Raw genomic sequence first — 27,257 nt, forward strand, 5'->3', positions numbered from 1 at the left:
TAAATTATGAAATCCCCAAAGACAGAAACCATGTCTCATTTATATTTACTTTTCTAATTTTTACTTGTTTTTCCAGGTTTACCAGAACCTAGTAGGTGCTAAGCAAATGTTTGTGGATGGATGGATGGATGGATGGATGGACGGACAGATGGAGGGATGGGTAGATGATGGATGGATGGATGGTTGGATGGATGAATGGATGGATGGATGATGGATGGATGGATGGATGGATGGATGGATGGGTGGTTGGATGGATTGATGGATGGATGGATGGATGGTTGGATGGATGATGAATGGATGGATGGATGAATGGATGATGGGTGGTTGGATGGATGAATGCATGGATGGATGATGGATGGATGGATGGATGGATGGGTGGTTGGATGGATGAATGAATGGATGGATGATGGATAGATGGATGGGTGAGTGGTTGGATGGATGGATGGATGGGTGGTTGGATGGATGAATGGATGGATGGATGATGGATGGATGGATGGATGGATGGGTGGTTGGATGGATAAATGGATGGATGATGGATGGATGGTTGGATGGATGATGAATGGATGGATGGATGGATGATGGATGGATGGATGGATGGGTGGTTGGATGGATGAATGAATGGATGGATGATGGATAGATGGATGGGTGGGTGGTTGGATGGATGGATGGATGGGTGGTTGGATGGATGAATGGATGGATAAATGAACTAGGAGAGGCATAATGCTCCCAAACCAGATAAATGTAGTCCAGACACCAGTGGAGCAGCCTGGTAGACAATATGAAAATAAATTAGTGATGTCCTTTTTCTTTAATTATGATAAAATTTGAAAAGAAGAATTATTATTGTTACGCTACTCTTACAGAGGATGAAACACACCACACATACAGACATGCACACACACCCCTTACACTTCACATGTATGGCCGGAGATAAAAACTATTCATTATAAGTTTTCAAGATGGGTACAATAGAAAGTTTTGGGAGGGAAGATGTGCAGTAAAAGACATTCCCAATTTATACCGTCAGCCAAGTTCTGCTATTCTTGAGATTACATATTAAATCACAAAGACTTTTTTTCTGTCTCTCTCAGTAAAAGGCAATGATGGTGGTGCCTGGGCAGATGAACATGGTAAACTGAGAGAGGCTTTGAGAAACATAACAGCCCCACCTTAGTTTTTAAAGAAGAAACTGGAATTTTCTAATAAACAATTTTTAAAATTTCAATCATGATTATCTGGGCTAGGTTTATGGGATGATTGCTTAAGTTTTAAATTCATTCAGGCTGTGCAGAGAAAAGGTTTTCAACATCAGGAAAACAGATAATTTTGGGAAACTCACCAGTGGCATAGCAGAAAATAAATTTATTTTTCTTTACAGAAAAACATTAGACTGGATTCCGAGAATCCGAAGTTCAAGCCCTGTCGATTCCTTCTCAATTGGTAATATAAAAGTAATTTTTTAGGACATTTTAGGACTACAGTGTTCTCTACCCAAAAAATCTGAAGGCACCGACTTACAGCAGTGTCTCTGGTGTCTATTGTATCTGGGATATTCTTTCTGAGAAGTTTTTGTGCTTCATTCACCCCAGGACCTGTATAGAAGTTGTCAGCATTTGATGGAGCAAAAGGAATTCATTTCTGTTTGCCCACCTCAAAAACGGTAACTATGCGGCTGTTTTATTAGACTGCATGGAGCATGGTCTTGAACAAGGCAGTGCAGACATTTCTCAGAGAAACAAGGCTCCTTTTGCTGCGGACCTGCAACATCAGCAACCCCTGGGAGCCACTTAGAGATGAAGACTTTTCAGGCTACCCCAGAGCTGCTGAATTAGAATCTGCACTTTAACAAAGTCCTCAGGTGACTTCATGCAGCTTACAGCAAGAATGTAAGTGACAAGGGAGGCTTTATGCAGAAACTTCTTTCATCTGCTCCTCTGTTTCTCGGTGTGTCTCCAGCTGCGTTTCACCTAAGGCAATGAGCTCCGCGAGTCCGCACGCAGGCTCCTGTGAGCTCAGCAAATGGCCAGACCTCTGGGAGGCTGCCCTGCCTCTCATACCGAAAGACAACCTCATGCCAAAAGACAATCTCATTGTCTAGTTCTGTCTTCTGTCTGTTGTGGGTTGCTGTGGTCATTCTGAAGATGCCAAATAGAAGAGAAAAGCCAAATGTGGTCAGAAAATGGATTCTGTGGGTTCATACCTCCTGTGCTTAGAGAGGGGAAGCATGTGGGTTATTTTCAGCCATCATATCACCTTTGCATCTTCCCAGGTGTTTGGGACCAGCAGAACAGAGGATGCGTGTCCTCTGCCTGCTTCCTTCTCCTGCCTCCCTTGGTCCCTCACTCCACAATCCTCCCCACTCTTATGCACACATCTCTGGGCGGGGCTCGCTCACCTTTAACCTTTCCTCTTCTCTCCCCTCAGCTCCAGCCTCTTCTCAAAGGATGTCTCCCATCCTCGCCGATTAAGGGCACATCAAAAAGAGCGGCAGATTTCCAGGTTAAGAGTGATTTAGTGGAGTGCACTGCAGCCAAATTAATGCTGGCTGTAATGTAGTTTACCTCATTAAACAATGCACACCAAGATCCTGTCTGCTGTAAAACAATTGGTCTCTGAAGCCCAGTATTCATCTTCCAGGGTTGCTGGGAGATAATAAATGGGTAATATTCCGGTGATAATGGTAATGGAGTCACGGCTCAGAGCTAATATTATGGCAAAGTAGTAATTATTTCAACAGTAAACAAGGAGATGGTTGGGCTGCCGACAGAATTCAAGCCTGTTGAAAGGGTTCGGCGAATTTCCTCAGAGCCGAGGCCTGGGACTGGCTGACTTCCTCTGGCTATGGAGAGACGAAGACGTCCAAGCTTTTACTTGCCCTGCTTCTGATTTATAGGGAAGGACAGTTGGCTTGAGGCCTCTGCCTGTGGGTTCCAGAGAGAGGGACTAGCATTGGGACCCACCCCACCTCCATCTCCACAGTGTAGCCCTCAGCCTGAGATGCTGAGACTGAGCGCGGCTTTGTCAGGCAGTCACAATGTCCACAAATGGGCTGAAAAAGTAGACCTCTTCACAGGACGGACTTCTTTCGCTTTCCGCCATTTTGATGGGGTCAGTGGCCCAAAGGCAGAGAGAGTAAAGAGCTAATTATCAAGACAAAATTTCAGGATTCTGATTCTGGAGCTACCTGAATCTGACAGAAACTCTGGGATCACTGTGACGGACTGAGATCCGAAAGAAAAAACCTTGAGGTCAGATCGCAAACTGAGGGCACTGGAAAGGCCCTTGTGTAGCCGAGACCGTAAGTCCACCTTGTCTTGACCAAAGGAAGCAAGTGCAGAGGGACAGAGAAGCTAACATGAGGAGCAAAGGACAATAGGACATCTAAGTTAGCATCTGGCATTTCTTCAGGATGATGGACCCACGTTCCGGACGTTTACTGCTGAGGAGCAAATGGCTGCAAAACAGGCGCTTACACTAGCAATGGCCATCTTAGTTTTCTGCTCATGAATCTGAGGTGAAATGAGCTCAACCAGCAGATCCCATCAGGGTCTTCCATGAGGTTTCTGGCCAGATCGTGGGGGGACTGGGGTCCTCTCTAGGGCTGCTGCACTTCCATACTCTGACAGCTGGGCCTGGGGATCTGTGGCCTTCTGTAACCTGGCCTTGGACATCACACAGCCTTGTTTCCACCTCACTCCATTCTTTCTGAGGGAGTCAGTAAGGCCAGCCATTCTCCAGGCCAGGAGATTAGACCGCCACAGATGAGAGTGGCGCAAAGAATTCTCCGACACTTCTGAGCACTAGCACAGCCCAGTGCTTCTGCCTTCTACAGCAGTGCTATGGTTTCCCTGCCTCTGATTTTGATTCAAAACCTTTTCATTGCTCTGTCCATCCCTGTTGATTCAAGTATAGGTACCCTCCCCATCTTCTCATCTAAATAACAGTAGTAATCATGTCTGCTGTTGATTAGTGCTCCATTATGCCTACAGTGGATGTGGAATAGTTATGCGGTCCCACTTTTAGAGGTATATATTCCTCCCAATTTACAATTGGAGAAGCGGCTGACAAATGTGAAGCAGATGGAAACACAGGTCTGTTTGATTCCAAGTCTATTATCTTCCCCCAGTGCTGTTTTCCTTCTAAGTAAAATCAGTTTCTATAGATATGATATGAGCTAATAAAAAATTGCCACAAAAGTTATTATTATATAACTTTGGAAAAATCACTGAACCTCTCTGAGCTTCAACGTTCTTATCTGTAAAATGAAGATTACAATGATACTTACCTCATTATGAAGATTAAATGTGATCACAGATGTAGAGCACTTCACTCAGGCTTGGTAAAGAATAAATGCTCCAGAAAAGTTGGCTAATGATACTTTTTCATGCCTTCAATGACAACGAAATCATTTTCAAGCATAGGCTTTATTTTGCAAACAGCCATTTGGCTCAAACTATCATGAATTAAGCGAGTTATACAATTTTGTTACGTGTGTGTGTGTGTGTGTGTGTGTGTGTGTGTGTATGTGTGCCTGTCAAAAAATTGAGGGCTGACTTTTTAAACCAAATTGAAGACATTTTGATGACATGTATTCCATATCATGGAACAGCAACAGCAGATCACTGACTACTTCCTGGGGGTATACTAAGTAGTTCTGATAATTGTCAAAAACACCACATTGTTCAAATAGACTGCATATGCAGAGGTGAATATTAATCAGTTGAAAATTTTCCCAGGGGGTTCACTTTTAAAAATACTAATAATGGGATAATAAACAGGCCCATATAGAATTGTGTGGAATTCTCTTGGAAAATCCACCCTGTCAGATGTCGATGCTTATGGTAGGGTGGTCTCTGAGCCCCATGTGGCTCAGCCTGGATTACCTCAGCTAATTGATAAAAAGCCCAAGGGACGTTTGCAGGGCAAATGAGTTAGTGCTACACAGGGAGAGGAAGAAAAAGAAAAGTAGGAAAGAAATAGAACTTCCTTTTTATAGTTTTGTTTCTCCTATTTCAGTGCTACCAAAAGTACTACATTCTAGGCATCTGCTAATTCTAAAATGTGACGACCTTTCAATCCAGTTTACAACACAAGAGGAAGAACATTCTGGAGGCTGGAGATGTGTGATGACTGGACACACACACACATACACACTCACACATACCCACGCCCACACACAGTGAACACTTAAAGCCTCTTGGGGGTTTGATAACCCACCTTGCTTCCTATTGATGCATCATTGGCGGCTCCAACATTTCTCATCTCGAGGGGTCAGAAGATGGTTCTAATGGTATTTAATGAAGATGGAAGCAGAGATGACTCCCCCTGCATTAGAAAACCCATGTGGGTTGACTTTAGAATCTCGGCTTCATTCCAGAATTCATCTCATTGACAACTAGGGAATGTCATGAGTCAGACTGCTGCTACAACAGAGTCTTCAGATCATATGGAGTGCTCTGCATCACAGCAAAGGGGAGAACCACATTAATACAGGTAGGCATGTTGCCTGCTGGTTCACCAAAGGCCCGTCCTGATTTAATTCAATATCTGTTTCAGCTAAACATATCTTACTGGAATCTAACGTTGAAAATCTATTTCTAAAGTCTCAGTTTATAAGATTATCACAAACACATATTACACATTTTTAAAAGTAACAAAGTTATGGAGAAGAATATAAATGACACATACTTCAAACAGTTAACAATAACTAGTAATTTTTTGATGTAAAAATTGAGATTCACTTTGAAAGTGACAAGATTTCAAAGTCCATCTCAATAGAAAAGAAATCTCTATGACAAAGTGGTCCCTTTCTCTTCTTGTTGAAATCATTATTATTATAACGTGTAAAGTATTTTTGAAATTATGAAATTGTAATTACAGGATTCTAAGAGGTCCTGAGGAGATACCTAGGGAATTCAGAAGAAATGTAGTAAATTGGGTAGGGCTCATTTGACCATGATCTTCTGGTCAACTTAAGGCATGCCACCTCTGCTTCACATATAAACTTTTGCTACAGAGAGATTCCAGACAGAAAACAGGGAGAGAGGGTGAAGAGGCAGGGAGAAGAGCTGCTGATGGTGAAATACGGGTTGGAAACCAGCGGAGGTAAGGAGTATGCAATGATACATTTTGGTTGAAGGTGCTGATTGATGCAAAGGGAAGGGAAGATGATTCCCCCCCTAAGGCAGTACTAGCGAAGACCGACTCAGATGCTGCCACAGAATGCTGTGTGCTACAGAAACAAACCAACCAGTGCCACTATCCGAAAACAAACTTCCCCATAGATAGAATCAGAACCAACTGCAGACCAGTGAGCATAACCAAAGATCCAGGGCAAGAATCAGATTTTTGTTAACTCCAGTTAAGAGTGACTCCAAAAAAGCCAAAATGGTCAGAATATAGAATTGTTTGCTTAATGAAGATGGAGGCAGAGATGACTAGTCAGGGACGAGGCAAGAAAGTGTCTTGTAGCTGAGGCTGAAAATAAGGTGAGCCACAGCTGTCGAGTGGAGCACAACATCTACAAGCCAGGGAGGACCCCTGGAGGGTGGCAGGGGCCACTCTTGGAAGACAGAGAAGTGGCCATCATGTGGAATGGATATAAGAACTATCATCATTGCAACTTCACAGAGTGCTGAGCAAAGGCACCAAAAAGGGAGTATGGAGGAAAATAATAATTTTAATAACAGTGTTCAGAACCTTCAGGAGTCCATCTTCATGCAGTGCAGGGATTGGCAGACTTCTCTAAAGGACCAGATGATAAATATCTCAGGCTTTGCCAACCTATACCTACAATCTAGTTGCAACTACTCAACTCTGACATCATAAGACAAAAGCAGGCATAAACAAATGGGCATGGCTGTGTTCTGATAAAACTTTATTTAGAAACAATGACATTTTAATTTCAAATAATTTGCACAAGCCATGAAATATGATTGTTCTTTAATTTTTTCAACCACTTAAAAATATAAAATTCATTGTGAGCTCACAAGCTATTCGTAAACCTACCTGCCTTAATCTGCTGATCCCTAGTGACATGAAATGAGATAGTAAGAGTCAACACTGGCTTTGAGATATTTTTCATCCTGGCTGTAGCGCAGTGGCGCGGTCTTGGCTCACCACAACCTCTGCCTCCCAGGTTCAAGTGATTCTCCTCCCTCAGCCTCCCAAGTAGCTGGAATTACAGGTGTGTACCACCACACCTGGCTAATTTTATTTTGCATTTTTAGTAGAGACAGAGTTTCACCATGTTGGCCAGGCTGGTCTTGAACTCCTGACCTCAAGTGATTCCCAAAGTGCTGGGATTACAGGCGTGAGCCCCCGTGCCTGTCCGGCCCCATTCTAAAACTGGCATCAATCCCGTTGTTCCTTTTGCCCGGTGATTTACATTTTGATTCCTGCACTGCCCAGCTGTGTCCTAACATTCAACTCTCTTCATTTCCTTAGACTCCATTCCACCGTAGCATTTGTGAAATGGTTAGGTGAACTTTCAGATTAATTGTGCTGTGTGTAAATAAATGCAGGACTTAGCAAACGATAATGAGAACAAATGATAATTGCTGTTGTTATAACAACGGTCATACACACCGCTTACATTTTTTGCTTTTTGAGTTTGTGTTGCAAAAATGTTAAAACCCCTTTATCTGGAGAAGATTGCTCTGTGGTGGGTTCACACTTCTCCTCTCTGCCTTTTTTATTTTCTCGGCACTGCCCAAAAGAATATGCATAATTAATACAAAACTTTTAATAAAGGATAATGTGCATAATGTGTTCATGTTTACAAAGCACCTCCAATGTATTGTTACTAATCTTCATATTCTGATCCTGTTTTACAGATGAGGTAACAAAGGTTCAGAGAGGTTAATTGGTTTGTTAAGAGTCACCCACTTAGTAATTGGCAGAGCAAAGAGGCAAACCAAGTGTTCTGACCAAAGTGCTCTTCACTTCCCCACGTTCCCTGCCCTCTCCTCTAGTTATGTGTGAGCTGGGACATCAGGTTAAAAGCTTTCCTCACCCAAGTGTAGACCATAGACAAGCCAGCTGCAGCAGCGACAGGTGGGCGACTTGTCCTGTCCCACCAGTGTGCCCGGGACCCAGTTCCTTTCATGAACGCCGGATGATCAGTTGTCAGCTTCCCCACAAACTCTTTGCTTTCTCTCCTCCTTCTCTTTTCCCCTAATGTTTGCCAACATGGTATATATCATCAGATGGTGAAATAATTTACACTCGCCCCTCTGAGCGCTTGGCAAGCACCTCCCTTCCTTTCCTCGCACAGTGGGAAGTTTATAGTCAATATGAATTGTAATTGCTCTGAAGGGCTGACTTCTCAGCACTCTCCAGCTGCAGAGCTCTCCCAGGCGAGACGCGGGTAGAGTGACAACGCAACGTGAAGTTTTTAATTCCCTTTTGTGTCTCCCTTGGATCTGGAAAGAGACACTGCTGTGAACCTCCTGGCTCTCTTGCTCTGCTTTCCACCCGCTTGGCAGCTACATCGCCTAGGGAGGACGGCAGACGGGTCTCCTCCCGCTGTACTGCCCTATCCATTAGCTAGGCAGAGGGGAGAGCTTTCATTTGAAAAGTGCATGAAAACAGCATCAGAGCTGATGTTTAAATATCAAATGAGGATAGCAGCATCTTGATATTATGAAGGCCTATGGACAGCACTGACTGTATTCCCAAGTTACTTTCTTATGGAAGTAGGAATGAAGGAGGCTCTTCACTGGGCAGACTGGTATCCAGCTCATAGCTCATAGCTAAATTCACTTTGTGTAATGTGGCTAGGAAGTTGCTTACCCAGCAATGACAAAAAGATATCTCAATTCAAGACTGGACCATCACATTTTGAATAAAGTGCCCCTTTAAAAAAGAAGTAAGAATGTATCCATTTGTTTTGGTTTATTAAAACCTAGATCATAGTATTACTTTCAGTTAAATTTCAATCATTTTTTGCTCCCTTAATTAAACTTTTGTGTCTGTGCAAATTGGAGGCTGCTAATTGTAAATTTATCCTTTTACCTGTAAAAGAAAGGATGTTAAGAAAGCAACAAGCAGTCATTCGCTATCGCTATTAAATGGATGTTAATTATGAGGCTTTGAAATCCACTGGAAACTTACAAGACATTATGGATTTCACTTGAGCGGACACGGAGACTTGGAAACACTGCCAAAAGAAAATGGTAGCCCTTGTACCAACAGGTCATCTAAGAATAGTATAGGCCAAGTTCTGCATTAGAGAAAATGGAGTATTGTGTAAAGGTCTTGAAGATGGACATTTGCATCTTAGCTTGCCATATCCAGCACTTTACTCTGTGCTATAAACAGTATGTTCATCTTTAAGATTAAGATGACACATTGCTGAGGACAGGAATAACTACCAACTCTAATGCTCCCTCTGTGTACCACCTGTGATGTGACCACTGTGATGATACTTATTGAGCATTATTATTACCGTTATTATTAGAGACAAGGTGTCACTCTATCACACAGGCCGGAGTGCAGTAGTGTGTTCATAGCTCACTGCAGCCTTGACCCCCTGGCCTCACGTGATCCCTCTGCCTCAGCTGCGACTGCAGGTGCACATCACCACACCCGGCTGATTAAAAAAAATTATTTTGTAGAGATGGGGTCTCACTATGTTGCCTAGGCTGGTCTCGAACTCCTGGGCTCAAGTGAGCCTCCTCCCTCAGTCTCCCATTGCGCTGGGATTACAGGCATGCACCCCCACACCAATCCTGAGCATTTGTTTTCTATCAGGCCCGGGCATGCATTTACAGGAGTTACCTCATGTAATCTTTACAACAAGCTAGGAATATACATCCTATCACGGTCTTAACTTGACAAAGGAGATGGCGAAGGCTCACAGAGGGTGGGCAAAGTGCGCAAGGAGCGGCCGCTTGGAGAGTGGTGAGCAGAAAGGGAGCCTTGAGGTTCATCCTTATGCCCCTGATTAAGCTCCAGGCCCAGGTCCTGGAACCCAGTCCAAATGCAGAAAAGATAGCTGCCAATCCTGCCAGACACATCCAGGAGGCTGACTGCAGGTCTCAGCCCCGCACCTCTGAATTGACCTGCAGCAAGTTAACTAACATTTCTGCACCTCACTTTCCCTATTTTTTGAATATGGATAATAGTATACCATTATTACCTACTTCACAATGCTGCTCTAAAGATAAACATGCTGATATAGGTAAAGTGCTGGCAGATAATTTAAAAAATGAGAAGCCTTTGCTGCTACTGTTTATAATCGTCTTTATTAGCTTTGCTGTTCCCCACTCAGCATGTCCCCCTCCAATCAATCCCTTTGTACTCGAATGAGAAGATGCATCCACTCTCAGGGCCAAGCTTCCTCCCTCTTAAAAGCTGTACTTTCTCACAGGCCAGCTTCTAAGTAACTTATTTGTGTTTAATTGTCATTTATATTAGACACAGAGCCAATTAACCTTCTCTTGGGATTCTCCTGTACAAGTTAAATGAATTGCTCAAAGCAGCCCAGATTCTAAGACGGCAGTTGCCATGGAAGGAAGGTTGCTGCTCTCTTGCCTATATGGCAACAGATAAAGTAGCTACTGTACAGTGGAATTTTTAGGCATAGAATAATGAGGGCAAAAGAGGGTGAATGGCTCCTTGAGTGAACATGCCAAGACTTGCCATGTGGTCCTTCTATCCATAGAGGTGACCGCTGCTAACCATTTATCTTAGATGGGTGAACCACTTTCCTCCCCAGAGCCAGACTCTGGGCCATATAACATGGCATGATATGCGATAGAACAAGACAAAACACTAGCTTCTGAATCTATAGATTGTCATGAATTCAGACCTAGTCCAACACAGTTTAGAAGTCAACTTTCCTTGGGGAATTATGAACTCTCAAAACTTTGATCTTCTTTTCTGTAAAATACAGTTAATAGTCGCACTAACTGCAGATAGTTGTTGGAATCAAATGAACATAAAAACTTAAAATTAGTAAAAAACATAAACTATATGGATTCTAGCCACAAAGACGGTGATATAATTTAGCAACGCCTTCAGTAACTAGACTGATTCATCTTGAGTTTTCTTGTTAGTAATGAAACAGAATAGGCAATGAGTTCAGAGTGAAACCTCTGGAACCAGGTTGCCTGGTTAAGTCTTGGCCATATTGCATGTTAGGGTACACCTGTGAGCAAGTGGTCTGAGTGCTCTGCATCTCAGTTCCCTCATCTGCAAAAGAACAGCAAGAACACCTACATCATAAGGCTGTCAAGAAAACTGAGGAGTTCACAAATGGAAAACACGTAGAAGAGTGCCTGGAACATAGCCAAGCTACCATAAAAATATCAGACACTATGCAGAGGATGAAGAGGAGGTGGGAAGGAGGTGATCACGGTGATGAGGATGATGATCCCTCTTTCAGTTATTCATTTCTCAAGTGGTTAGAATCTCACCATTTTAGGCAGCTGCTATTTTCCTAATCATAACCACCTTCATTTTCAGGCACTGATGACTCATGCCTAGCCTAAGAATCCAGGCTTACTGGAAGGTCCTAGGGTTCCTTCCTGCTCTCCACATGACAACACTGAAGTGGGGCTCCCATCAAGAGGTCCTGATAACCATGACAACATGAGCAGTGCTACTTTACTGAGGATGTCATTGCCATGACAACACCTGAGTGACCCAAACCAAGAGGTCTAGGAAACTGTGGTGATGCAGAGAGAAGACATGTCAGCACACGCAGGAACGTGACCGCTCAGAAGCAGGACAGAGGGTGGTCCATGTGGGTAGCTGGAAGCAAAACTAAAGACAGCAGAATGATGCAGAGGAAAACACTGTGGTCACTCTCACTAATTTGCTCCAAATTCTCAAGAGCCATGAGTTCTGGGGAGAAGGTGGGTGCAGAGATGGATGTAAGCTATTCTCTCCTATTCCCCATCTTATACAATATCCTATCAATAAACTGGCTTTCCCTCTACAAGAAAGGAGTGCCTCTAGGGCAATGGTGGCAATGAGAATGGGTTTGTTAGGACTCTGAAGAGAAGCATTTTGGATGAATACCCAGGAAGTCACCTGCAAGCCAGGATTAGGTAGGCAAGGTATGGCGGCAGGTGCGTTTTCCAGGTTGGTGAGCTCTCCCTCATCCCTAACATTATTCAAGCCTAAACACTGAGGCTGCCTGCTTCCTCTGCCCCCTTGATGTAGAATTCACAGCACTGAGGCAGCAGGGATGTTCACAGAATTCCCAGGGCATGGACCTACGTAGAGTGGAGGTATTTTCCCCAGAGCCCTACTCCCCTGAGAATACGACTTGGGCAGTGTTTGTCCACATTTCTGTTGCGTTGGGTTGCCCCTGCACTTCCACTCCTTTCAGAGCTTCTCCTGGACAAGGAGGGGATTTCACTTGGACACTCATGTGTGGGCCAGAGGAGTGGCTTCAAAAGGTTAACTTGATTCCTGCTTTGGCATCTTTTTTGAAAATAGATATATTCATACGCCCCTGCTTCAGGTAAGTATCTAGTCATGCAGGGTTAAATATTGAGGACTTTGAGAACTTGTGCTCTGGTCCTTGAGGAGGGACTGGGGATGAGCAGAAATCATTCTGTGTCCCCTGACCCTTCTTATAAGTGGGTTCCCACTCCAAGCAATGTTTCCCATAAGTGCCACAACTATCAATCCCCAGTGGAATCCTCATTAGGGCTGGCAGCAGATAGTCTCACTTCCAGACAAAGCACCTAATGTCAGCCACAGTCAATTGCTTTAGCAACATAGTGACTTTTGTTCCAAATTCCCAGAGCACCCAAAAGCCACACATAAAAATTTTGAGGTCATTTGGCTGAAGATCAAAATGTACAGATTGCTCAAAAAGCAGAGGCCAGTCTTGGCTAACTCTTTCCCCTATTTTATCTGAGGAGAAGGAACAACTGAGAACACTGAGACAAGTAATTACACCGCAATAACAGCCAGTAAAGGACCAAGGGATATTAGGCTGCAGATTGGACTTAGAGAAAAAAATCCTGAACTCACACTCTCCTCCCACCACTGACCCTCCATATTCTGCTTCCCTTTGTAGTGAAACTTCTCAGCAAAATTAATTACTATCTCAACTTCTTTAACCCATTCTCCTTCTTTCTAATTAATCTTTTATCTACTGTCTTCATCAGAACCATTCTTTCCAATGTCTCATGTGTATAAGTGCATTTTGCCAAATCTTAATCCTCATCTCCCTGGACTTCTAAGCAACACTTGTGCTGTAATCACACCTGCTCTTTATGAAACATTCTCCTTGAACTGGTTTTGAGATTTCCTTCTCATCTCCCAATTGTCTTTGCTGGATCATCCTTTTCCTGACACTGGACTATTGGAGTGCCACTGTTTCTGGCCTACAGAGCTGTTGTCTGCCTTCACGCTGCATGTGGGATAGCTAGCCTCTGGCTCTAAACACCATCTGTATGGTTAGGATTCCCATATGCATTTTTCTAGCTCCCTGGCATAGTCAACTATCTACTCAATATTTCCATTTGTATATCTAAAGGACCAAAGTCTTTCCTACCACAAGCCTGCTTTTCTTGGAGTTTTTGATGGCCAAGAATAGTATATTACCAGCATGGTATATACCAGCAGCCCAGGCCACAAATCTTATAGTCAGTCTTAATACTGAGCTCTTTCTCACAAACTTCATCTAATCAATCAATGAACTTTCTAGCTTAGTTTCAGAATATATTCCAGATTAACATACTCTTACATTGTAAATCTTACCACTGCAGTCCATGACGTCATCAATTCTTGATGGACGAAATCAACAATATTCTAACTGGTATACCTTTATGCCTTTACTGGCTATCTTTACGCCCCTTCCCCTCCATCTTTCTCTTCACAGTTAAAGTAATTCTTTAAGGACTAATGTCCAGAATCTACAAAGAACTTAAACAAATTTACAAGAAAAAAACAACCCCATCAAAAAGTGGGTGAAGGATATGAACAGACACTTCTCAAAAGAAGACATTTATACAGCCAACAAACATATGAAAAAAACCTCATCATCACTGGTCATTACAGAAATGCAAATCAAAATCACAATGAGATACCACCTCACACCAGTCAGAATGGCAATCTTTAAAAAGTCAGGAAACAATAGATGATAGAGAGGATGTGGAGAAATAAGAACAATGTTACACTGTTGGGAGTGTAAATTAGTTCAACCATTGTGGAAGACAGTGTGGCAATTCCTCAAGGATCTAGAACCAGAAATACCATTTGATCCAGCAATCCCATTACTGGGTATATACTCAAAGGATTATAAATCATTCTACTGTAAAGACACATGCACATGTATGTTTATTGCGGGACTGTTCACAATAGCAAAGACTTGGAACCAACCCAAATGTCCACCAATGATAGACTGGATAAAGAAAATGTGGCATATATACACCATGGAATACTATGCAGCCATAAAAAGGATGAGTTCATGTCCTTTGCAGGGACATGGATGAAGCTGGAAACCATCATTCTCAGCAAACAAACACAAGAACAGAAAACCAAATGCCACATGTTCTCACTCATAAGTGGGAGCTGAACAAAGAGAACACATGGCTATAGGGAAGGAAACATCACACACCAGGGCCTGTCAGGGGGTTGGGGGGCTAGGGGAGGGATACCATTAGGAGAAATACCTAATGTACATGACGGGTTGATGGGTGCAGCAAACCACCATGGCACATGTATACCTATGTAACAAACCTGCACGTTCTGCACATGTATCCCAGAACTTAAAGTACAATAAAAAATAAATTTAAATAAAAAAGGTAAAAAAAGAAAACATTTATTAAATTATTTTGCCCTCCTGCTTAAAAGGTGCTGGTGTATTTTTATTAGAACAAGTCCCACAGTTTTGCACATGGTTTTCAGGTTCATGCATGAACTGACTATAGGGGCTCTCGTCACAGCATCCTACATCACTTCCTTGAGCATCAGAATTCTTGCTGTTTTGCATACGTACCAAATGCATTCCCCATTCATGGCCTCAGATTTGCAGTTACCTCTGCCTGGAACACCCTCTCTTCATACGACCCCTTGCTGTCTCATCTCGCTTGGGTCTCTAGGCTCTGTGCTGAGCTGGCTTTCTTGCAGCACTAAAGTCACTCTCTAACGAAAGCAGCTCCTCCTGGCTTTCTCCACCCATGTCTTTATTTTTTTTAATTTTTCTCCATGGCACTACCTCTCCCTGGCATTGGGTTGCATATTTATTTATTGAATATTGCCTACACTCCCATACTGAAGTCCTATGGGCAAAGGCTGAATTCACCATGCAATCTGCAGCACCAAATACACACTGTTGTGCTTTAGCTACTCAATAAATATCTATTGAATAAAAGATGATTCATTCTGCCTATTTATCATGTATCTGCTATATTCTATCATTTCTGTTCAATCTTATAAATCCCTCTTCTCTTAAAAAATGAGTCTGGAGTTGTTATGATCATTTTTGTAGAAAAGAGAGCTAACCCACATGGATCAGCAGGCAGAAATAAATCAGACATCAGCTAGTCCATAATACCCTACCTATTGCCACACAGGAGAAAAGCTGGACACAGAACCCCTAGTTCTCCCGAACAGGCAATAAGGGAGGCCAAACCAGAAACCTGGTAGTCTTTCCTAGCCTGTCCTCCACCCTCACTCCCATCTCACATTGGACCAAGCATCAGGTTCTGGCAGTTTGGCTTCCAACATATCTCTAAGCCCTACCCTCTCTTCTGCACTCCCACTATCTCGTGACCTCTGCCCTTGACCTTCTACTGCCTTCCTGAAGATTGGTTTTCTTACTCTGGACCACAGGAAGACTTGGCCTATGGAGAACTACCCACTTACTGCCACTACGGTACCTTCAGGGGCAGGAAGAAAAGGGGTTTCTGCCCTGCCACAGACACAGGTTGCAGCTGAAATCTGTGAGGTGAGGTTTCACCACCTTCCACTGGGAACATGTGGGATTAACACCAACATACCTCATCTCTTATTGTCAGGGTGCGTACAGGCATGTGCATCCCTTCCTGCTCCCCTAACATCATCAGGCTCTCCAGCCCATTCATTCCCCTAGAGAAAAGAATTTCCCCCTTCTGGCCAATCTTTCACTCTTCCCCACCTTCCACACCCATCCACTGGGCTCTCTGGAACACCCACAACATAAGCAAGATGCTCCCCGAGACCATCAGCCTTCAGGCAGAGTGCTCCCTGAACTGCCTTCATTTATTGAAACCCAGCTGTTTCCTGAGGGGAGTGCCTCCTCGGTAGCTTTCTCAAGAAAATGCTGAGTTGTCTGTATTGGCATGCAGAGGTTGGGGCTATGATCTTCCTCATAGTGGAGGATCCTCCTCAAATGGAGACCTTTTCTCTTTCACATTTTTATTGAATAGCCCTGCTCCTGCTGGTCTGAAGCTCCTGCCACCTGGCAAGGTTGCTCCGCCCTCTCTTCTTTTCTGCCAATGACTGATATCCTGAGTCCCTCAAGTTTCATCCAGGGCTTTGACACTTGGCTCACAGCCTGACTTGTCACTAGCCCCAGGCATTACCTGGGGTGCCTGCAATGCTCCTTGTGATGAGTCCTCAGACACCTGCGCTGTCACCTACCTGGCCTCGTCTTCTCATGGGCCTTCCCCTCTGTCTTAGCCATAAACTACCCCCGCCATTGGCCTGAACTTGTCATTCTTTGAAATCACTAATTAAGGGACTGCCATTTCTGACTCAAAACTCGTGTCTTTCCAGCATGCTTGCTCAAGTACTCAAACTATAAGCTCATGTTTATTTTATTCACTTATTTTTTTAAACAAATATGTATTGAATGTGTATGATTTGAGAGGCAAATTGGTGCTAAACATTGGTGCACACAGCAGTGAGCAAGGATAGGCATGCTTCCTGCCCTCATGAAGCTTAGAGTCTAGTGCAGGGAGGGAAGGTTTTAAATAGGTTCTGTTGCCATGTGGCTATGTCGATGTTCCGTGAGCGTGCTGGCTGGGTCCTGATGTCATGCCTTTGTAGTCACTGTGAACTCTGCCAGGAGTACTCCTGCCAAGCTATGCAAGTGTCAGTCCCCCTTTCATGAGGTATCTCCTTAATGAATCCATTCTACCCACTCTATTTAAGTCTACAATCTCTCAAACACACACCTGATCATCTCTTTGCCTCTTACCCTAAAGCAATTACCATATAACATATTACAAGGCTTCCTCATCCACGTGCTGATTTTCTCTCCCTCTCAGTAGCATACAAGGTCTGGGAGGCCAGGGCTTTGGTCTGCTTTGTTCACTCATAGGTCTCTAGTACCTCAGAGAGTTGCCCAGTACACAGCAGGTGCTCAATAAACACTTACTGAACAAATAAGTTAATCAAAATTGCTTTACCAAAAGGTTTTCCTGGGGACAAAATCCATACCATTTTCTCTGCTTAAATCCTTTTCTGGATTGGTATGTGTCGAAATAAATAAATCAATGAGGGAGAAAGCCATTTGTCTTTTTCTATCATGCAGATAACTGGCCAGGTATCTTCAACCACAGTCACCTCAGCAAAGCACTCCATAAAGGGCGAGGCAGTGATGCAAGGAATTAGGGGAGGAACAGCCTCCCGGGCTGCAAATCAGTTAAACACGGGGAGTCCTGAATCTATTATGGAAGAACTGTAAAGTCCAAAGTCATTCTGTTTAACCCTGGATTAGAAGGGGGAAAAGAGGTTTGTTTTTCAGGGTGGGGTGTGTGGGGGTGAGGGCAGTAAGCAGAGAAGAACCCACCACTATTGGGTAGAATAAGGGACAAGATGAGCCTCCCAGGGAAGGGGCCACATCTTCAGGACTCCGGGTTCTAGTGCAAAAGGCAGGCTGCGGCTGTGCCATGGTATTTGGAGAGCCAGGTGGCAGACTGGGGCCTTGAGGAACTGAGATGATGCTCTGCTCAATCCCTTTCAACTGTCCTGGTTCTGGAGAGAAAAGCATTTTACACAGCTAGGAAGATGAAGAATGCCAACTCCCACAAAGACAGGTGGGGAAACTGAACAGACTCAGATAAGAAAGGACACACATACCCTGGAATCTGGCAATTTCTTTTCATGTCTAAAGCTGTTAAGGTATAAAACAATCTTCTAATAACAATCAATGTACAAGACAGCATTATTTGAGTGAGTGATAGCATTTAACATGAGGAAAACATAAGTCAAGTCAGAGAGAGGCTGTGTCCATCCTGTGCGCCATGGCCATCCAGGTGGAAGAGAGGAAAGAGAAAGGTTGACTCAGTTGGAAGAGCTCAGCTGCCAGTGAGGAAGAGGTCCAACCTCCACGCAAGGGCTCTGTCCTTTGCCACTCAGGTGCTCATCTCCAGACCTACTGGAAGAAGCCTGAGGTTGCTGGGGAGGGTGGAATGCAGAGACCTGGCACACAGCAGAGCCTGGAGTCCAGCATGAGGACATAGGTGCGGGTAAATTTGTAAGAATGCTGTGAGAATGTGCACAACCCAAGGACCGGGGGCCCCAAGCTGGTAGGTGGGATGAAACCAGAGAACAGACATGTCCCAGAGAGCAAGATGAAGCAGTAGGCTAGAAATCAAGCAGGAAATCAATATGCATTAACAATATGGATTTTGGAGTCAAAAAGACTTGGATTTGAATTTCACCTTTGCTGTTTAGTATTTGTGGGCAAATTCCTTCTCCTGCCCCCTGGTTTTCATGTCTTCATCTCTAAAATAAAAATAACACCTACTTATTAGGACCTCCATGAGAATTAAGTAACATAACGCTGATGAAGAAGATTGCTGGGCGCAGAGCACATTTACACAGCAGCAGTTCGCAAACTTGAGCATGTATCACAATCACCTGGAGGAATTGTCAAAATCAGGCTTCTGGGCCCCACCCTTACAGCTGTCATTCAGTAAGGCTGGGGCATGAACTAGGTGATGCTGGTTGATGCAATGGTCCAGAGACTGCCCTTTGAGAACTACACTACCCAGCACAGCAATGAAGCCCCTGCACTCTGGAGACAGACCGACTGCCTGGCTTGGAACCCACGTCTGCAGTGTGGCACTGTGTAACCTGGGCCCATTAGCCTGATATCCCTAAGCCTCATTCAAATGGAAAAACATATTAAGTTTTCTCATTGATAAGGTGGGCTAATAAGAAGACCTGTCTTGCCTAGTTGTGAATAATAGATATTACTATGCAGAAATGTTTTTAGAAGACAGCCCCTGACATTCTTGCGCATCCACCAACTGTTAGCTATTGTTATGATTGAATGAAACTGCCTCTGGTGTTATTTAGACTCCAGGAGAAAGGTAGTCGTCACGAGTCAAAACAAGACTCAGGATCCAAAAGTAGGCACAAAGTCAGAACAATACACCTGAGGACCTAGTGATAAGGACGTTTTCATCCGAAAGTTTCTCCCAGTTTGGCTGGCAGTGCTTGGAGGGTCCTACACAAGAAACTCCCCAAGCCTTTAGCTGGTCTACAGCGATGTGACTCCAGGAGATATCCTGGTTGTGATGGGCAGTGAGATATCCCACTAAGGACCTTCTCACACTCCCAGGCGGTGCTGACTCTTATGGGCGCTGATTGAGAGATGGGGTCTCCTGCCCCGTAGGGGCTACCGTTTTAATGAGACTTTGCATCTTACTGAGCTATGGCTGGTTGGCCTCTGTGGGGAGGATGATACAATCTTTTTGCTATTATGTTTCCTTTATTTGTTCCATCAAAACAGTTCTGCATGGTAACGGTCACCAAGTACAGGCATAAATAGCTTAAGACTCTGGAGAGTGTGGGGGAGGATGCTGTTAGCAATGTCTGAATTCAGCAGACGTCTGATTCTACAATATTTTTCAAGGGTTTTAAAATAATTGGGTAAAACCACAAACAGTGTCTGTGGTATGCACTCCTGCCCTTGGTTTCTAGAATGAGGCTTGATTTCATATGTTCTCAATTCAGCATATTGAACTCATTAATTTCCCCACTAGTCTTTTTATTATTTCTCTCTTCTTTGAAGTAGGAAGTTACACAGCTATAATAATGCTTTAAACCAGATCATAAATATTAAATTTACAAAAACCCTTATTGACACTGGCGAATTGTACCCTAACTGCATCTATCCAGCAGTAATTTTACAGTTAAAGAGAATGACAGAGTTAAAGAGTGATCTATAAATGTCTTCTTCTGTTTTTTTCTCTCCCACCTTGGTCTGCCTATCTGTGTTTAAACCACTTGTGTAAGGAGTTTCTGGACACTTTTCTCCAACTTGAGGTTGTACCACTGGTTTATCTTTGTCATAATTAATCCCTTTTTTTCTGTATAGATTGAACCTAATGCTGTATGTTTCACAGCTACTCTGAACAGGAAGCTGGCCGCTTTCCATTATGATGCAATTATTTTTTGTTCTCCCACCATCAATGACTACTGTAATATCTTTTGCAATGGCAATTACTTGGCCCTCCTGGGATAGCTTCTTGGGGTACTGGTAATTTTAATCAAGCACCTATGTTAATTAGAAAATGGTGGAGATGAGAGTGGTGCTGATTAAGCACCTTTGAATATCTATCCATTCTGGCAATGGACTGAGTTGAGCGTTTATAAAGATTCAATCTTTTCAGAAAAAAAATAATTTGAGTTTCCTTCCCTTCTGTTCTTTTCTCATGGGTGGGAGTGAAGAGGAGGGGGCTGGCTAAAGGTCTACAAGCTAACATTATTGGACACATACTATGTGTTGTTATGGGGCCAGGAGCTTTCCATTGGTGCACATGTTTAATCCTTGTCATATCCATGTGGGAAGGTATTATCTCTATTTCACAGAGTCTAAAGCTCAGACTTGAGCACACATGAGGAAGACAGTGCGGGAGAGGGCCTTTTCTTATGAATTCCTTTGATTGGTTTGGGAAATATGAGATGATCCACAGTCAAAACTGATGCAAAGGGATACACTATATTATATTACATTTAATAATATTATACATATTAAATTAAGAGAGACTTAATTTTAGAAAGGGACTGAAAACTACATCTACAGTATCAGATACTTCCTCATTCAACAATCATTTACAAGACCCCAAAACATCTGGTACTTTATCAGACACTAAACACAAAACAGCGTTAGGGCGGTCCCTGGCTGCCATGATCCCTGGCATGACAGGAGTAGTCAGAGGCCCTTGAGTACCTGTAAGAGGTGCCATAATTGGAAATGCATGCAAAGTGCTGTAGGATCTCAAAGAAATGGGTGAATCACTCTGCCTGAAGAAAGTCACCAGAGGCTTTCAAACTGGTAGCATTTGAGTATGGTCTTGAAACAAGGGTAGAACTCAAACCAAAAGAAGTAGGGGGGATGGAAGGAGAACAAATGGGGTGTGCAAAGGCAAAGACATCTAGTGTGTGGAGAATGTCAAGTTGTTAGTGTGACTGTGGTGTGTGGAGCAAATGGGGTCTAGAACCAAATCATGAAAATGCTAGGGTTCATGCCAAGAAGCAAGAATGAAATTAATAAAGAAGCACATCTTCAGAGAGGTTTATCACTACTCCAGCAAGACCCAGCCAGTGAGTAGTGCAAGGGAATACAAATCCCCTTGGACCTGCCTTCAAAGCCTATCTCTTTCAGACACATTGCTGCCTTTGCTCATGGAAATGCAGTCATTGTTAGTAGCAGAAGCCTCAGAGAAGAGCCAGGCGTTGCTTAATGCTCAGACCTGAAGGCCCAGTTCTGGTCCTGAAGCAGAAGAATCAACAAGATGGATAATTCATACTTGGCCTCAGGAAGCAGATACAGAGTGGACACACTGACTAGTCCCCGTACCTCCCTCTGGGAAGGAATAACAGAGGGAAAACTCCTTCTATTAATTGCCTCTCCTGGATTCTGATACTCTAGCAGAAGATAGGCAGGCAGCTGGCAGTGCAGGAGATACCCTAGGTAGAGAGCCTGCCCTGACAAATAGCAAAAAGACTAAGATCTCAAGTCTTGCCTTACACCCTAGGTCCCTCCTTCCTAGAGACTTGTGTGACTTCCAGGTTTCATAGCACAGTTAAGACTAAAGAGTTAATTTAATCACTGAGGCCCCTTCTTAGATTATTGCAAGGATTTACAGCCCATATTGATTACTGACAGGGCAACCCAACGAAAAGGAGATTCCAAGAGTTGTCTAGAATTGGCATAGATGGATTTAGAAAACCTTTTGATTTCTCTCTTTCTCCCTTTTTCTTCTCAGTCCTTTGGTGTTGGGTGGTTGCCCTCTGTGGGTAAGGTGATATCTTTAGTTCCATTTTGTCCTCTTCTCCCCTCCCCAGCTCCTCTTTGCTGAGGAAGTCTTTCTCCTCTGCCATTCTAATGATCTCAGTGCCACACGGGACCCCAGATGCTGGTGCTGACAGGCTGCTCATTAGTGCCAGGGTGCTGCAGCCAGCCGATGGCATGCCAGAGCTCTGCTCCTGACACTTTTTCACAGAGCTGTCACTGGAGTCATGGAGCCTGCCAGCTCTGGTTGAACTCAAGCTGTGATACCTCTAGTGCCAATTAGTGCTTCAGTGTCCTGCTTGGCTAGGGAGAAGGTCTTGTCAGTGCTTACAAATAGGAAAATAGGTGCATGTATGGTGGGGTGAGGATATTGGGGAAGGGGAGGGGGAGCACAGGGCTCAGGGCATTGGCCAGGAGAAGAACCCTTATCTGGGTGTCACTTTGCCCCCATCAATTTGGTGCCTTTTAAAACTCCAGAAAAAAGAAACAGGGTAGCCAAATGTCCACTGGACCTCTTCAAGGAGAACAGGAGAACTGAGGTGGGAAGGAAGATATCTGGCAGCTGAGGAAGGTTACTGAGCCCTGCCGGTATGGAGAGTAGGCCACGCAGGTGTACCCACTTCACGTTAGGTAAAGAGAAAGGCTTGCAGAACAAGGGCTTGGCTTGAAATCCAACAGACAGAAGGCTCTGCTCTAATTCTGCTCCCAGGGTCTTTATGTGACCCTAGGGAAGATCTCTTTTGCTCTCTAACCCACCTCAATTCATATACCAGGAGCTAGAGAGAAAGAAGGAAAAAGAGAGACAGAACCTGAGAAACACACACACACACCCCACACATACACACACACATACACACACACACACACACACACACACAGAAAGAGGCACAAGAGTGGAACTGAATTTAAAGTACTTTTCTTTTTTCTACTGATTGATTTCTTTCTTTTCCTTTTTCTTTGGTTAACCTATAAGGAATGGCAAATTTTCATATACAGTTGAAATAATCCCCCAGGTGATATTGGGATTGCCTTATGAAATTGTGGTTGGGGGCCAACTGGGGTTTAGACACAGGAGTACTTGATACAGCAAGGCACCAAAAGGGCCAGATGCCCACTAGAATGGCCAGATGAAGAGCAATTGTAATGAGGCAGTCATGACAGCAGAAGGGAGCTCATGGATGACCCCCACCGTCCAAGTCACCTGTGAGCCTCCTCTCTTCTTGCAAAAGGAAACTTGAAAAGGAGTTTCTTCTTCAAGGACAAGTTGAGTCCTGCCACAGCAGGGTCCCCTCAAGGGGACTTCAGGAAAGGCTTGGAGATCCTGTGAAGACCAGAGAAAATGTCCTGGAGACTTGCCAGCAGGAAACACTCCAGGTCTCCATGCCAACATCAAAGTGAAGGAGAACTTCTCAAGGATCGAGATAGTCTTTGAACTCGGAGAACAGGCATGCCTCTTTGGGGCACTGGCAAATATCAGTGCTTATTCACTGAACTGACCAATATTTATTAAATACTTCCTAGGTGCTAGGCATTGTGCTAGAAGGAGAGAATCAAAGAGAAGTGAGATGCAAACTCTGATCTCAAAGAACTCATGTGACAGGGACATTGAAAATAAACTGGAAATGAGGACATTTCTGTGAACAGCTCGCAGGGCTTTGCTGAATCTGCCTACCAATATCTCAGTACAATGTGTTACCTAGGTAGCCTAGATGAGGTTTTTATTGTCGGTGTCTTGTTTGATGAGAGAAAGGTGAAGGTAAGTGCACCCAAGATGGGAGCTGCATTAGGACACTCAGTGATCCCTGACTGCAAATGGATAGTGACACCCACAGATAAGTGATGAGACACTCCTTCACCTGAGTTTCATTTTGGGCTCTCAGGAATGTGGCAATGTAGGAATCCTAGCCTTGTCTTTAAAGCTCTTACAATTCAACTGAAACTGGTAACATAACTATAAGGCTTTCAGAATGCTTTTCTATGAAGAGTGAGGTCCAACACAGCATCTTCTGGAGTATATTGAAAGAGATCATGTTTCTATTTACATAGTGAAGACTCAGGAGAACCAGATAGCATGAACGCTGTTCTGTTGGAGACAGAAAGCTGAGAGTTTAAGGGCTGTGCTAAAAAACACATTCTTGAAGGTCTAGATGTGGACAAAGGGCAAAGCACAGAGTCATGACACCAGGCACAGTGGGCAGTTTGCTGCCCTGTTTCTTTTTTCTACCTACAGAAGGTTGGGGTTCCACCGACGGTGCCTATGCACCTAGTACCCTATCCTAGCACTTAGAAGGACTCTGGCTTGTGGTCAATAAGTCTTCATGAAGATGGAGATGGCTCCTGCTAGCGAGAGGAGTGAGATGGGGGCTCTTCCTCCTGAAAAGACCAAGGTCTCTGCAGATGCAAACAACATCTGCCCATCTCAAACCAGTTGTGCAGAGTCACGGCAGGAATCTTTAAAAAGCTAGTTCACTTTCTCTTTGAATTCTGATAAATTCCTGAAGGGAACTACAAAGGCATAATGCTCATAATAATATATGGAAATTATTTCAAACAATCAATGGAAGCGCCAAGAGGTGGCCTTGGAGGCCCTACCTCCCTCTCTGCACTGGACATGAACAACTGACATTTTCTCTATCTGATATAAAGTGCTACACAGGGCCCTCTATCTCCTTTTCCACCTGATGGTCACTCCTAAGCTGCCCAATATCAAAGTATATGAGCCACGTCTAAAATAGTCCTTAACATTTCTGTACTCCTTTCCACATAAGGTAGTCAAGACTAGAAATGCACAATCTAAAGAGGTTTATATAAGTTTATCGCAAGCAGCACCACATAAGTGATAATGAAGGAAACAAGGACTTTTAAGAAATGTACAGAACAAACAGATCAGTCTGGAGAGAAAAAATGCAATGAAGTCATCAGGGTTGCCGAACGAGCTTAGCCCTGATCAGCTGTTCATCCAGGGATTTGGCGGGTTCGCATGTAAGAAAGATCTTGATGGAACTGTGATCTACCCTCGAGGAATGACACAAAAGATGACGACAGCGCTCCTTCTTTGGAGCCTCTGCTAAGGTGCACATCTTCTTCTCCAAGGAACCCCAAGCCCATCCTGGTTTATTTAGAATAAGCCTCCTTTAGGAAATACTACTGGGGAAAGATGAAGGCCTGACTGCTGAGGATCTCCAGCTTCAGTTCATATTGGGCAGCAGCCCAGTGACATCTCTGATCTCCAAATAATCAGTCACTGGGAAATGGCACCCTGGTGAGTTCTGAGGTGATTAGTTATTGCTTGGCATGTCTCATGAGTTTGAATCCGGGATAACTAAGATGGACCTGAGATCTGGAAATCACTGTTCATGTAAATTAATCCACAGGTACATTCTGATTGTCCTGCTCCTCTTTCCTTGATCCATCTTCTGTTTCCATAGCAGCTAAAACCTCAGTAAAATGGGACACCTGGCCCAGGCTCAGGCAAAAGTTCTCTTGGGAAATGAATCTGTTCCATGGCCACAAAAGGGGAAACAAAAGACTCTAACACACAGCCTTGTGAACATCAGCCAGGCAAACCCAAGAGGCTCAAACGTCAGAGGGGAAGACAACAAACAATTGCAAGGAGGGGAGAGAGCATGTGGAAAATAATGAAATTAAAGCAGAAACATTTCAGAGGCTGCAAAAGAAAGCCAAAGCATAGAACAACAACAAAAATAACTTATAGGGAAGTTATAGGCATAAAATGGCAGGACAAAAAGGAGATGCATGCAGGAGAAGTGGGGGAAGAAACACCCAGAAAAGGACAAAGAACTGGCCAGATGAGGAAATGAGAAGAGACATCGAACAGAAGACAGAGCCTCTTGACATCAGGCACAGGAAGCCTACCCTGATGATAAATGTTCTGCAGACTCCAAAGGCACAGAGTGGGCTGCCATGCTCCAGCACTGGGGACTTACATCGGGCTGTGATGAATGGTGCACACCGCAGACTTAGCATGCATCTGTCTGAACGGCCCCTCCTTCAGAAGGGCCCAGGGCCATTCTCCATCACTAATGATCTCATGCACAGCTGAAGCTTCCTCCCCGATTCTGGGCCAGTCCACATGTGAGGTCATTTCAAATGGAGAGACTGGCAGACACATGAATAGCTTTCAAAGACCCCTTGTTCACAGTTACAGTGTCAAGAATGGTGGCCCAGGACAGCTCCCAGGAATTCAGGCCACACACAACTGAAAATGTCACGCCTTCTCTGAGAACATCCATCAGGGCCAACTGTCGCTGTCTAGAATTTGGTATTTGGGGCCCTTTCATAGTCTTACTCTGATTTATTAAAATGTTGAACTATAGTGGACACTGTCATGCACAGCCACCTTCAGGAGCAGAGGACTTATGCCTCACAGAAGGACCGGCTGCTGGTGGACAGCCCTTGGTGGTCAACCCCCTGTGTCTCACGTGAAGAGAGATGCCTGGCCCACAGTCACACCTGTTTGGGGATCAGCCTAAATTTGGACTGCTGTGCCAGTATAGAGGAACATCTCCATCACCTCAATAAGGGAACCTTCTGAAGGGCAATCCTAGCTTCAGAGCTCCCCGTAGGCTCAGCCGAGATGTCCCAATGCACAAGCCAGCTTCTAACCTGCCCAATTCTGTTTCCCACTTTTCCCTTCCATGGGAGTTGAGACCAAAAGCACCCCCTAATATGAGTCTTTCATGCCAATCACACACCTTCCTCCATCTGTGCACACCTGCACATATATACATACATAATCACATACACACATTTCACATTAATCAGCAATAAGCAACACCATTAAGGACACTATTCATTTCTCTGCACAAATATCTTCTTTTCAGAGCCCTTCTCTGAAGAAAGTTCTTGTCATTCTGTCAACACATCCTGTTCTATTTTCTCACCCTTAATACCACCTGTTATATTGCATACTCTTTTTTTTTTTTTTTTTTGTCATCTGTCTCATGAGAATGTGAGTTCATGAGTGTGAAAACTTCACCGCTTTGGCTTACTGCTGTAACCCCCAGTGCCTAGAAGAGAGGCTGGACTATTACAA

At 44.0% G+C, this 27,257-nt stretch overlaps 1 protein-coding gene across 15 annotated transcripts in view; it reads right to left on the reverse strand.

Moving 5' to 3' along the window:
* NTM (neurotrimin) overlaps positions 1–27,257 on the reverse strand; it is a 969,816-nt gene that overhangs the window by 98,293 nt on the left and 844,266 nt on the right. The window lies entirely within an intron of this gene.

This window comes from Nomascus leucogenys, chromosome 15 (genome assembly GCF_006542625.1).
Source record: "Nomascus leucogenys isolate Asia chromosome 15, Asia_NLE_v1, whole genome shotgun sequence".
Lineage (NCBI taxonomy): Eukaryota > Metazoa > Chordata > Mammalia > Primates > Hylobatidae > Nomascus > Nomascus leucogenys.